Source organism: Lolium perenne, chromosome 5, assembly GCF_019359855.2.
Source record: "Lolium perenne isolate Kyuss_39 chromosome 5, Kyuss_2.0, whole genome shotgun sequence".
Taxonomy (NCBI): domain Eukaryota; kingdom Viridiplantae; phylum Streptophyta; class Magnoliopsida; order Poales; family Poaceae; genus Lolium; species Lolium perenne.
In genome coordinates this window covers 247,980,106-247,993,086 of record NC_067248.2, presented here as the reverse complement: position 1 = coordinate 247,993,086, position 12,981 = coordinate 247,980,106, and the positions used below count along the sequence as shown (strand labels likewise).

The window sequence follows — 12,981 nt, the reverse complement described above, 5'->3', positions numbered from 1 at the left end:
TGTGAATGGTTCATTCGATCACTAAAAGTCATCGTTGAATATGTGGGAGCCATTATGGATCTCTAGATCCCGCTATTGGTTATTGGTCGGAGTGAGTACTCAACCATGTCCGCATAGTTCACGAACCGTAGGGTGACACACTTAAAGTTGGATGTTGAAATGGTAGAACTTGAATATGGAATGGAGTTCGAATATTTGTTCGGAGTCCCGGATGAGATCCCGGACATCACGAGGAGTTCCGGAATGGTCCGGAGAATAAGATTCATATATAGGATGTCATTTTATGTGAATTAAAATGATGCGGAAGGTTCTATGGAAGGTTCTAGAAGGTTCTAGAAAAGTCCGGAAGAAACCACCAAGGAAGGTGGAGTCCCGGAGGGACTCCACCTCCATGGCCGGCCAACCCTAGTGGGGGAGGAGCCCAAGTGGACTCCCCCAAGGGGGGCCGGCCACCCCCTCCATGGAAGGTGGAACTCCCACCTCTAGTGGGAGTCCTAGCTTGGGTAGGTTTCCCTATCATATGGAAGGTTTTGGGTTCGGGTCTTATTCGGAGACTTGTAGTCCAACCCTTGGGGCTTCCACCTATATAATGAGGGACAAGGGGAGGGGGCCGGCCACCTCAAGACCACAAGCTGGCCGCACCCCTCAAGTGGCCGGCCACCCCCTCCCAAACCCTAGCCGCCCCCCTCTCCTCCATAGCTCCCGCGTGCTTTAGCGAAGCTCCGCTGGAGTTCTCCACCACCACCGACACCACGCCGTCGTGCTGTCGGATTCAAGAGGAGCTACTACTTCCGCTGCCCGCTGGAACGGGAGGTGGACGTCGTCTTCATCAACAACCGAACGTGTGACCGAGTACGGAGGTGCTGCCCGTTCGTGGCGCCGGAGGGATCGTGATCAAGATCTTCTACGCGCTTTTGCAAGCGGCAAGTGAATGTCTACCGCAGCAACAATAGCCTCCTCTTGTAGGCTTTGGAATCTCTTCAAGGGTGAGACTCGATAAACCCCTCGTTGCTACCGTCTTCTAGATTGCATCTTGGCTTGGATTGCGTGTTCGCGGTAGGAAATTTTTTGTTTTCTATGCAACGTTATCCTACAGTGGTATCAGAGCCGTGTCTATGCATAGATGGTTGCACGAGTAGAACACAATGGTTTTGTGGGCGTTGATGCTCTTGTTATCTTTAGTTTGAGTACTTTGCATCTTTGTGGCATAGTGGGATGAATCGGCTCGGACTAACTTTACATGACCGCGTTCATGAGACTTGTTCCTCGTTCGACATGCAACTTGTATTGCATAAGAGGCTTTGCGGGTGTCTGTCTCTCCTACTATAGTGAAGATTCAATTTACTCTTCTATTGACAACATTAGTATCAACGTTGTGGTTCATGTTCGTAGGTAGATTAGATCTCTCTCGGAAACCCTAAACCACGTAAAATATGCAAACCAAATTAGAGACATCTAACTTGTTTTTGCAGGGTTTGGTGATGTGATATGGCCATAATGTGATGATGAATATGTATGAGATGATCATTATTGTATTGTGGCAACCGGCAGGAGCCTTATGGTTGTCTTTAAATTTCATGTTGAGTAGTATTTCAAAGTAGTTGTAATAGTTGCTACATGGAGAACAATCATGAAGACGGCGCCATTGACCTTGACGCTACGCCGACGATGATGGAGATCATGCCCGAAGATGATGGAGATCATGTCCGTGCTTTGAAGATGAAGATCAAAGGCGCAAAGACAAAAGGGCCATATCATATCACATATGAACTGCATGTGATGTTAATCCTTTTATGCATCTTATTTTGCTTAGATCGCGACGGTAGCATTATAAGATGATCCCTCACTAAAATCTCAAGATAATAAAGTGTTCATCCTTAGTAGCACCGTTACCAAGTCTTGTCGGTTCGAAGCATCTCGTGATGATCGGGTGTGATAGAATCAACAAGAACATACAACGGGTGCAAGACAGTTTTGCACATGCGGATACTAAGGTGGCCTTGACGAGCCTAGCATGTACAGACATGGTCTCGGAACACGTGATACCGAAAGGTAGAGCATGAATCATATGGTTGATATGATGAACACTTTGAGTGTTCGCCATTGAAATCACACCTTGTCTCGTGATGATCGGACTTAGGTGCGGTGGATTTGGTTCGTGTGATCACTAAGACAATGCGAGGGATATTGTTTTGAGTGGGAGTTCACCTAGATTTTTAATTATGTTGAATTAAAATTTGAACTCAATTTGTCATAAACTTAGTCTAAACTTTTGCAAATATATGTTGTAGAGATGGCGTCCCCAATCAATTTTAACCAGTTCCTAGAGAAAGAAAAACTTAAGAGCAACGGTAGCAACTTCACCGACTGGTTCCGTCATGTGAGGATCTTCCTCTCTGGCGGAAATCTGCAATATGTGATTGATGCACCGCTAGGTGACCCTCCTGCAGAAACTGAAACCGATGAAGTAAAAGCTGTTTACGAGACTTGGAAAATTTGGTACTCTCAAGTTCAGTGTGCCATCCTGTGCAGTCTGGAATCCGATCTTCAAAAACGTTTTGAGCACCACGATCCTCATGAGTTGTGAAAGAGCTGAAAGCTATTTTTGAGACTCATGCGGCCGTGGAATGCTATGAAGCATCGAAACAATTCTTCAGCTGCATGATGGAAGAAGGCAGCTCCGTTAGTGAGCACATGCTCGCCATGACCGGGCATGCGAAGAAACTCAGTGACTTGGGAATAGTGATTCCTAACAGACTGGGGATTAATCGTGTCCTTCGATCCATCGCCACCAAGTTACAAGAACTTTGTGATGAACTACAATATGCAGAACATGAACAAGGAGTTACCTGAACTCTTTGGCATGCTAAAAGCTGCTGAGATTGAGATCAAGAAAGAGCACCAAGTGTTGATGGTCAACAAGACCACCAGTTTCAAGAAACAGGGCAAGTCTAAGGGAAAATTCAAGAAGGGTGGCAAGAAAGCTGCCACGCCTCCTATGAAACCTAAGAACGGCCCTAAGCCTGATGATGAGTGCTATTACTGCAAGGAGAAGGGACACTGGAAGCGTAATTGCTCCAAGTATCTGGCTGATCTGAAGAGCGGCCTTGTCAAGAAGAAGAAAGAAGGTATATCTGATATACATGTTATAGATGTTTATCTCACTGGTTCTTGTTCTAGTACCTGGGTATTTGATACTGGTTCGGTTGCTCATATTTGTAACTCGAAACAGGAACTAAAGAATAAACGACAACTACTGAAAGATGAAGTGACGATGCGCGTTGGAAACGGATCCAAGGTCAATGTGATCGCAGTCGCCACACTTCCTCTACATCTACCTTCGGGATTAGTTTTAAGCCTAGATAATTGTTATTATGTACCTGCGTTGAGCATGAACATTATATCTGGATCTTGTTTAATGCAAGACGGTTATTCATTCAAGTCTGAGAATAATGGTTGTTCTATTTTTATGAATAATATCTTTTATGGTCGAGCACCACAAAAGAATGGCTTATTTTTGTTAGATCTCGATAGTAGTGATACGCATATACATAACGTTGATGCTAAGCGAATTAAATTGAATGATAATTCTACTTATATGTGGTAATCGTCTTGGTCATATTGGAGTGAAACGCATGAAGAAACTCCATACCGATGGATTACTTGAATCACTTGACTTTGAGTCACTTGATAGATGCGAAGCATGTCTAATGGGTAAAATGACTAAGACTCCATTTTCTGGTATGATGGAGCGAGCTACTGACTTATTGGAAATCATACATACCGATGTGTGCGGACCAATGAGCGTAGCATCGCGCGGTGGTTATCGTTATGTTCTAACCTTCACAGATGATCTGAGTAGATATGGGTATATCTATTTCATGAAACATAAATCCGAAACTTTCGAGAAGTTTAAGGAATTTCAAAGTGAAGTAAAAAATCAACGTAACAAGAAGATTAAATTTTTACGATCTGATCGTGGAGGTGAATATCTGAGTTATGAGTTTGGCATGCATTTAAAGAAATGCGGAATACTTTCACAATTGACACCGCCGGGAACACCACAACGAAACGGTGTGTCCGAACGTCGTAATCGAACTCTCTTAGACATGGTTCGTTCTATGATGTCTCTTACTGATTTGCCGTTATCATTTTGGAGTTATGCATTAGAGACAGCTGCATTCACTTTAAATAGAGCACCATCAAAATCCGTAGAAACGACACCGTATGAATTATGGTTTAATAAGAAACCTAAGCTGTCGTTCCTGAAAGTTTGGGGTTGCGAAGCCTATGTAAAGAAGTTACAACCGGACAAGCTAGAACCCAAAGCGGAGAAATGCGTCTTCATAGGATACCCTAAGGAAACTATAGGGTACACTTTCTATCACAGATCCGAAGGCAAAATCTTTGTTGCTAAGAACGGAACCTTTCTTGAGAAAGAATTTCTCACTAAAGAAGTGACTGGAAGAAAAGTAGAACTCGATGAGATTGATGAATCTATACTCGTTGATCAGAGTAGCACAAGATCGGAAGTTGTACCTGTACAGCCTACACCGGCAACAGAGGAAGCTAATGATAATGATCATGAAACTTCGAACGAGGAAACTACTGAACCTCGCAGATCGACAAGGGAACGTGCCACTCCTGATTGGTATGATCCTTGTCTAAATGTCATGATTGTGGATAACAATGATGAGGACCCTGCGATGTATGAAGAAGCGATGATGAGCCCAGATTCCAACAAATGGCAAGAAGCCATGAAATCCGAAATGGGATCCATGTATGATAACAAAGTATGGAGTTTGGTAGACTTACCTGATAGCCGAAAGGCTGTCGAGAATAAATGGATCTTCAAGAGAAAAACAGATGCTGATGGTAATATTACTGTCTATAAAGCTCGACTTGTCGCAAAGGGTTTCCGACAAATTCAAGGAGTTGACTACGATGAGACTTTCTCACCTGTAGCGAAGCTAAAATCTGTGAGGATTTTGTTAGCAATAGCTGCATTTTTCGATTATGAGATTTGGCAGATGGATGTCAAAACGGCGTTCCATAATGGAGACATTGAGGAAGAGTTGTATATGGTACAACCCAAAGGTTTTGTCGATCCTAAAAATGCTGACAAAGTATGCAAACTTCAGCGTTCAATCTATGGACTGAAGCAAGCATCAAGACGTTGGAACCGACGCTTTGATAAGGTGATCAAAGACTTCGGGTTTATACAGTGTCATGGAGAGGCCTGTATTTACAAGAAAGTGAGTGGGAGCTCTGTAGCATTCCTGATATTATATGTAGATGACATATTATTGATCGGGAATGATATAGAACTATTAAGCAGTGTTAAAGGTTATTTGAATAATAGTTTTTCAATGAAAGACCTTGGTGAAGCATCGTATATATTAGGCATCAAGATTTATAGAGATAGATCAAGACGCCTAATAGGGCTATCACAGAGTACATATCTGGACAAGATTCTAAAGAAGTTTAGAATGGACGAAAGTAAGAAAGGGTTCTTACCCATGTTACCAGGCAAGATCTTGAGTAAGACTCAAGGACCGGCTACGGCAGAAGAAATAGAAAGGATGAGTAATATCCCCTATGCCTCGACAGTAGGATCTATCATGTATGCCATGCTATGTACTAGACCGGATATAGCACATGCTGTTAGTTTGACTAGCAGATATCAAAGTGATCCAGGAATGGAACACTGGACAGCGGTCAAGAATATCCTGAAGTACTTGAAAAGAACTAAGGATATGTTTCTTTGTTATGGAGGTGACCAAGAGCTCGTTGTAAGTGGTTACACCGATGCAAGTTGGAACACTGATCCTGATGACTCTAAGTCACAATCTGGGTACGTGTTTATATTGAATGGTGCTGCAGATGGTGGGCAAGCTCGAAGCAGTGCACGGTGGCAAAGTCTTCAACAGAATCAGAGTACATAGCGGCTTCAGAGGCTTCATCAGAAGCGGTATGGATGAAGAGGTTCATTGTAGAGCTCGGTGTGGTTCCTAGTGCATTGGACCCATTAATCATTTACTGTGATAACATGGGTGCCATCGCTAATGCACAAGAGCCAAGGTCACACAAGAGGCTGAAGCATATCAAGCTGCGTTACCACTCGATTCGCGAGTACATCGAAGATGGAGAAGTAAAGATTTGCAAAATACACACTAATCTGAATCTAGCAGATCCGTTGACCAAAGCTCTCCCTAGGGCAAAGCATGAACAACACCAGAATGCCATGGGTGTTAGGTATATTACAATGTAATCTAGATTATTGACTCTAGTGCAAGTGGGAGACTGAAGGAGATATGCCCTAGAGGCAATAATAAAGTGGTTATTATTTATATCTTTATGTTTATGATAAATGTTTATATATCATGCTATAATTGTATTAACCGAAACATTAGTACATGTGTGATATGTAGACAACAAGAAGTCCCTAGTATGCCTCTTAAACTAGCTTGTTGATTAATGGATGATTAGTTTCATAATCATGAACATTGGATGTTATTAATAACAAGGTTATATCATTATATGAATGATGTAATGGACACACCCAATTAAGTGTAGCATAAGATCTCGTCATTAAGTTATTTGCTATAAGCTTTCGATACATAGTTACCTGATCCTTATGACCATGAGATCATGTAAATCACTTATACCGGAAAGGTACTTTGATTACACCAAACGCCACTGCGTAAATGGGTGGTTATAAAGGTGGGATTAAGTATCCGGAAAGTATGAGTTGAGGCATATGGATCAACAGTGGGATTTGTCCACCCCGATGACGGATAGATATACTCTGGGCCCTCTCGGTGGAATGTCGTCTAATGTCTTGCAAGCATATGAATAAGTTCATAAGAGACCACATACCACAAGATTTAGTAAAGAGTACTTGTCAGGAGACGAGGTTGAACAAGGTATAGAGTGATACCGAAGATCAAACCTCGGACAAGTAAAATATCGCGTGACAAAGGGAATTGGTATTGTATGTGAATGGTTCATTCGATCACTAAAAGTCATCGTTGAATATGTGGGAGCCATTATGGATCTCCAGATCCCGCTATTGGTTATTGGTCGGAGTGAGTACTCAACCATGTCCGCATAGTTCACGAACCGTAGGGTGACACACTTAAAGTTGGATGTTGAAATGGTAGAACTTGAATATGGAATGGAGTTCGAATATTTGTTCGGAGTCCCGGATGAGATCCCGGACATCACGAGGAGTTCCGGAATGGTCCGGAGAATAAGATTCATATATAGGATGTCATTTTATGTGAATTAAAATGATGCGGAAGGTTCTATGGAAGGTTCTAGAAGGTTCTAGAAAAGTCCGGAAGAAACCACCAAGGAAGGTGGAGTCCCGGAGGGACTCCACCTCCATGGCCGGCCAACTCTAGTGGGGGAGGAGACCCAAGTAGACTCCCCCAAGGGGGGCCGGCCACCCCCTCCATGGAAGGTGGAACTCCCACCTCTAGTGGGAGTCCTAGCTTGGGTAGGTTTCCCTATCATATGGAAGGTTTTGGGTTCGGGTCTTATTCGGAGACTTGTAGTCCAACCCTTGGGGCTTCCACCTATATAATGAGGGACAAGGGGAGGGGGCCGGCCACCTCAAGACCACAAGCTGGCCGCACCCATCAAGTGGCCGGCCACCCCCTCCCAAACCCTAGCCGCCCCCCTCTCCTCCATAGCTCCCGCGTGCTTTAGCGAAGCTCCGCTGGAGTTCTCCACCACCACCGACACCACGCCGTCGTGCTGTCGGATTCAAGATGAGCTACTACTTCCGCTGCCCGCTGGAACGGGAGGTGGACGTCGTCTTCATCAACAACCGAACGTGTGACCGAGTACGGAGGTGCTGCCCGTTCGTGGCGCCGGAGGGATCGTGATCAAGATCTTCTACGCGCTTTTGCAAGCGGCAAGTGAACGTCTACCGCAGCAACAAGAGCCTCCTCTTGTAGGCTTTGGAATCTCTTCAAGGGTGAGACTCGATAAACCCCTCGTTGCTACCGTCTTCTAGATTGCATCTTGGCTTGGATTGCGTGTTCGCGGTAGGAAATTTTTTGTTTTCTATGCAACGTTATCCTACATTGTGGTGGGCACTGGCTAGGTTTGGATGGGGCTTTTAGTTGTGAAGCTGTAAAACCAAAATTCAGTACTATATTAAACTGTCAAGGATTGCGAGCTTGTGAGAGGCAGTAGAAGTTCTGATTTAAGTGATCTGGATGTTGTTCTCCTGGTGCCCTCTCTGTCGGATTGCACGGCATTCCTGCATTGGATGTAAGAGGTTTCTGTTAGGAGAACCCATGACATTTTACTAGCGATATAAAAAATCGAACCTGCAGTTTGCTGTGCAAGCAGCAAACACAGTTACAAGGGGGAGAACATTATAAGATCCTCCCAGGCATGAGTGACACACCCTCTGCGGGGTTATCATCAGTTTAAACTTTATTTACCTGTGTTTAGACTTGATTTGAGTAGGTTTTAAGAGCACTATTGTAATATTTTGCGTCCATCATTTTGTTAACTTCAAATTAATAATTGATTCCATAATTTTTTCATCTGCAGATCCCAAGGGTGCGAATGGCAATCAGGTATATATCTAATTCTAAAATTGAGCTGATTGTTTTACTAGCCTTACTTTTTAGGATTGGTCTCACATTGGTCACTAGCCTCTCTTTAGAGGATTCGTCTCGCGTTTAACCCTGCCCTGCAGGAAACAGATTGGCAACAACAATGGGTGACAAACAATCTGAAAACTGTTTTGCGAGGTCAGAACATCCTGCAGTCAGTAGTGTACATGCGCATTATCTATTTACTTTCTATGGGGCAGTTTAGACTGTCTTGTTCCTGCCCCCCGTGAGCTCATCCGGTCTGTAATTAATGATATGGGTGTTGTGATTATTCAATAACCATCCATTGTGATGCTGTTCACATAGGAAACATTATGTTTCTTCAATTCTACTATGCTTACGGTCACAGTTTTTTGGTTTCAGGTGATCGATGCTATAGTTGCAAGTCAACAAGAAACGGGCACTTTGAATCTTGACTTTTTTAGGGATCATGCATCTGCCTCTTGGAAAACTGATGATCTAGTCGATTACAAGATGAATACTAGTTTGGATGTTGATGACAAGGCAAAAGCTGAAAACAGTAACATGATTTATCTCCAACATATAAACCACCCAAGGATGGTTCTGGTATAGACATAATTGTTTTTTCTTTCAAATTGGAAAAGCATGTGTATGCTTGCAGTGCTCCATTTGATGTTTAGCAAGTGTCGTTGTTACTTGTTAGTTAACTAATTCATTTATCTGTGCAGTGTATCTTGTTCTAGTGGATAAATGAGATGAACTGTTTAGCAGTGATGGTTCTTTTACTTGTATTATTACAGCTAGATGGATGCCAACTATTGTTGGGGACCCTGGCTGCAAACTGAACCCTGTTGGGTGATGATGTTTGAATAAGCTTGATGGTTTGGAAGGTTTGGGGATTGAGTTAGCCTTTGCAGAACTGCTGGCCTAGGTGGCTCTCCCTTTTGTTGGCTTGTTAGGAAATATGTTATAGCTTGTTGGGTGATCATATTTGATTGCCAGCAGCCTTTTTGATGTTGAAAATTATTTGCAGATACATATATTTTGCATATCTGATGGTTTTTAAAAGGGCTAGTGTAGTTTAGGTATTTTGGTAAGTATTTGGGATAGTTTACCTTCTATTTCCATTTGGAAGATGCTACAGCTTGCCTGGTTGGCATAACCATGGTCTTAGCTTTGATTCATCCCTGGTCCTTGCCATTTCTACCAGGCTTCACTTGGTCTCTTGACCAAATGATGATCAAAACAGGGTAATTCCACCCTTTGTGTGCTGGTGTGTAGCATGTTTGTGCAAATGGTGAACAAAACCATCTGGTTTGTTCATGTTTAATGGTATACCTCACTTCAGCTCCTAGATTTGTGTTGATGTAGTGGTTAGCTTCAGTGTGGTTGGCTGATGCTTGCCCTGCTCCTCCTTACTGGCTTGTGATGGTGCTACTCCACCATGGCTTGATTCAACAGTAACTTACTCTTGGTGGAATGACTACTGGACTAGTTGTTCTTCTTGTTCTTGATGTTCTAGTTGTTCTTGCTGGTTTATGTCGATGAATTACTGGAGTTGACTGCTGAAAAGGTTTTATACCGTCCCTCCATGTCTTTAGTGTGTTGTGGTGTTCCTGACTAGCCCCGAGGCTTGTGTGTTGTTCAACATGCACACTGCCTTGTGAGCAGTGTGGGTATTCCATGCTGGAACTTGTTCTCTGGATGGACCAGCTCGGTTGGTTTGGAGCTCATCCTCCCTGTGTAATTCTTTTTTACTCAAAGTGGCTTTACCACTTGGCAATTGTGTTTGTACTTGTATCATCTTTTGCAGGGATTCAAGATGAACAAAGTCCACTAGATGATCAAGAAGATCAAAAACAGTAGCTAGGTTTTAGAATATGTCACTTGATTTACTTGTAATTTTCCTTTTTCTTTTTCTTTGTTTATTTCTAAAATGTTTATGTAATATATGTTTGAATATTGTAATTGACAATGTATCTTAATGTATCTTGTGTGATTATTAATAAATCTCAAAGTTTATCTATTGAGCTAATTGTAACTTTTATCTTTTCTTATATTGTTTGAATTATTTGTATATAATATTATTTGTTTGAATTATACGTGGTCTTTTATATCAAGTAATGTTTAAGTTTGAAACTCAATTCAAACTTATTTCAAATGCTAATACTCAATTGTATGTGTTGAATTCAAATGGCTCCCCTCTTTTGAAACCCTAATTCAGAGAGAGAAACTTGTTCCCTCTTAAGTTTTTATACAATTAAGCGCGAAATTTTTCCCAGTTTTGCGATGCAATGCATATCCCTTTTCTATTTCGATCTCGCAAACGTCTGAAATCCTGGAACGTTACACACTGGTATAAAATGCATGCGGAATGTTACACACTGGTATAAAATGCATGCACGCATACATACGTCTACATGGCTACGCCTAAAGGAAGAAAAAAAGTCTCTCAAACTGATCTATCGATGCATACCAATACCATCGATGGTGACCATCTGGTGCGCCGCTGGCCTCGCGCTCATCTGTCGGTCCGCCGAGAAGCCAACAATGAGTGCTCTAGAAGCCCATTGTCACCCTCTCGGCATCATCCACAGATACATAAGGAGTTACTTCTAGAATAATTTTAAGTCAGTCTCTGATTAGCCTACAAATTATTTGAGTACAATACTTAATTATGGTTATATTGTTTTATTCCCGTGTGAAGAAGAAACGTAACTAGTAGAAATGCTAAGAAGTTAGAAGTCGAATTACGGAATTACTTCAGTAGTTCTATGTGGTAATCAAAAGGAGCTTATTTCTAAGTTGATGACGAGCAGAAGCAGGAGCACTATCTTGTAAAAGACGACGGCGGCGTAGAGGTGGAGAAGCAGAGGAGGAAGACGACCGCGGACGCCGATGGCTTGATCGCTGGCCTACACCTCCAAACCTCCGAGAGGATGTACAACAGGCAAAGAACCAGCTTGAGGCAAAGCGGGAGTTCCAGAAGGCGATCGATCAAACCCAACAAAAGTAGCAGGACCAGCTGAAGCAGCAGACGTTGAGGCAACTGCGGCAACAGCAGGAGAGAAGGCCGGGCCGCAGCAGGCAGAACGGGGTCGGCCACGGCGGCCGGAACCCCGGCCTACCGGCCGACAGGACAGCTCATCCAATCCACACCGGCGACGCGGCCCCGAAGACAAAGGAAAAGGAAGTTGCCGTAAAGTCGGCGATGCGAACGGCGAGGGCACCGGGAAAGATGGTCGGACAGCAGGAAGTGAAGGTAAGCTGCGCTGATCATGGAGGCGCGGCAATAACGGACGCAAAGGAGACGGCGGAGGAACCGACCTTCCTCGCCCACGGCCAGCAGCGCCATCCATGCTGAAATCAGAACCTGCAAACAGCGGCCTGGCCAATATGCCGATCCCTCCGATGCGGAGACATGAGCGGAGGAACCCAGAAGAGGCCTAGCCTATACAAAACCGAATAACAAAGTAGGCCCAGAAAGCAGTAGAGGAAGAAACGGACACGCAGAGAGGATAATTTGTTTTTTGGGACCCCACGTACTAGTGATGGTGGAAAAAAGTGAGGCTACTGTGTGGCAAATAATGGCAACGGAAGTTGCCGTAAAACATGCACATCCGGTAGAAGCGGATGAAACCGGAGATCAAAGGTAGAAAATACGTTGTAATCGTGGAGCAGCCGGTCCGCATCTGGAGGTTTGACCGCTGCCTGCCGGTAATCATGTAATTCAGGAAGGAAAGAAAAAGTAAAGGAAAGTAAATGAATTCCGGCTGGGGCAGAAACGATCACCCGTGAACAGTGGAAAATTCTATCGTGTCTAAGCGTGATTGGTGGAAACTGGGAGGGCAACAGTACCCAAATAAATCTCCTTGCGGCAGATCGGGTTAACTTTTATATAGTGAATAATTTGTCATCAATGTGTACATCTTTTTATTGTTCCGTGAAAACAGACATTTAGTTAGTGCATAGTCTAACAATAGTGGCATTACAATAATTATATACTCCCTCCGTCCCATGAAACATGTCTTAGAATGAGTATATCATATTGATTTGATGAGCCCTTATAATGGACCATATGCAGCGATAATGGACATCACCAACGGATCCCTTATATAGGGTATACATCTAATATCAGCGACTTAAATCATGCATGCACTTTAAATTTGGATACTGATGAAATATGGCTTACATCCTCATGTTGCTACATTACCACTTTTTTTATAATGGACTATTAAATGTCAGATACAAAATATAAGGTTGTAGCAGCTTGGCTCTTTTTCAATTACCCCTCTACCGGTCAGCTCCCACACGACATGCGTGAAAAAAAAAAATCCATACAAAAATGAAACAATTAATTGAGATTCCTAATGCATGACCCCAA

The 12,981-nt window shown here is 43.2% G+C and overlaps 1 long non-coding RNA gene across 1 annotated transcript in view; it reads left to right on the top strand.

The window, feature by feature from the left end:
* LOC139831126 (uncharacterized) overlaps positions 1-8,770 on the top strand; it is a 51,240-nt gene extending 42,470 nt beyond the window's left edge. The window contains exons 2-3 of the long non-coding RNA XR_011745735.1: positions 8,572-8,597; positions 8,720-8,770. This is a non-coding gene — a long non-coding RNA (uncharacterized lncRNA). The remainder of the gene's footprint in view (positions 1-8,571; positions 8,598-8,719) is intronic.
* The last annotated feature ends 4,211 nt before the right edge of the window (positions 8,771-12,981 follow it).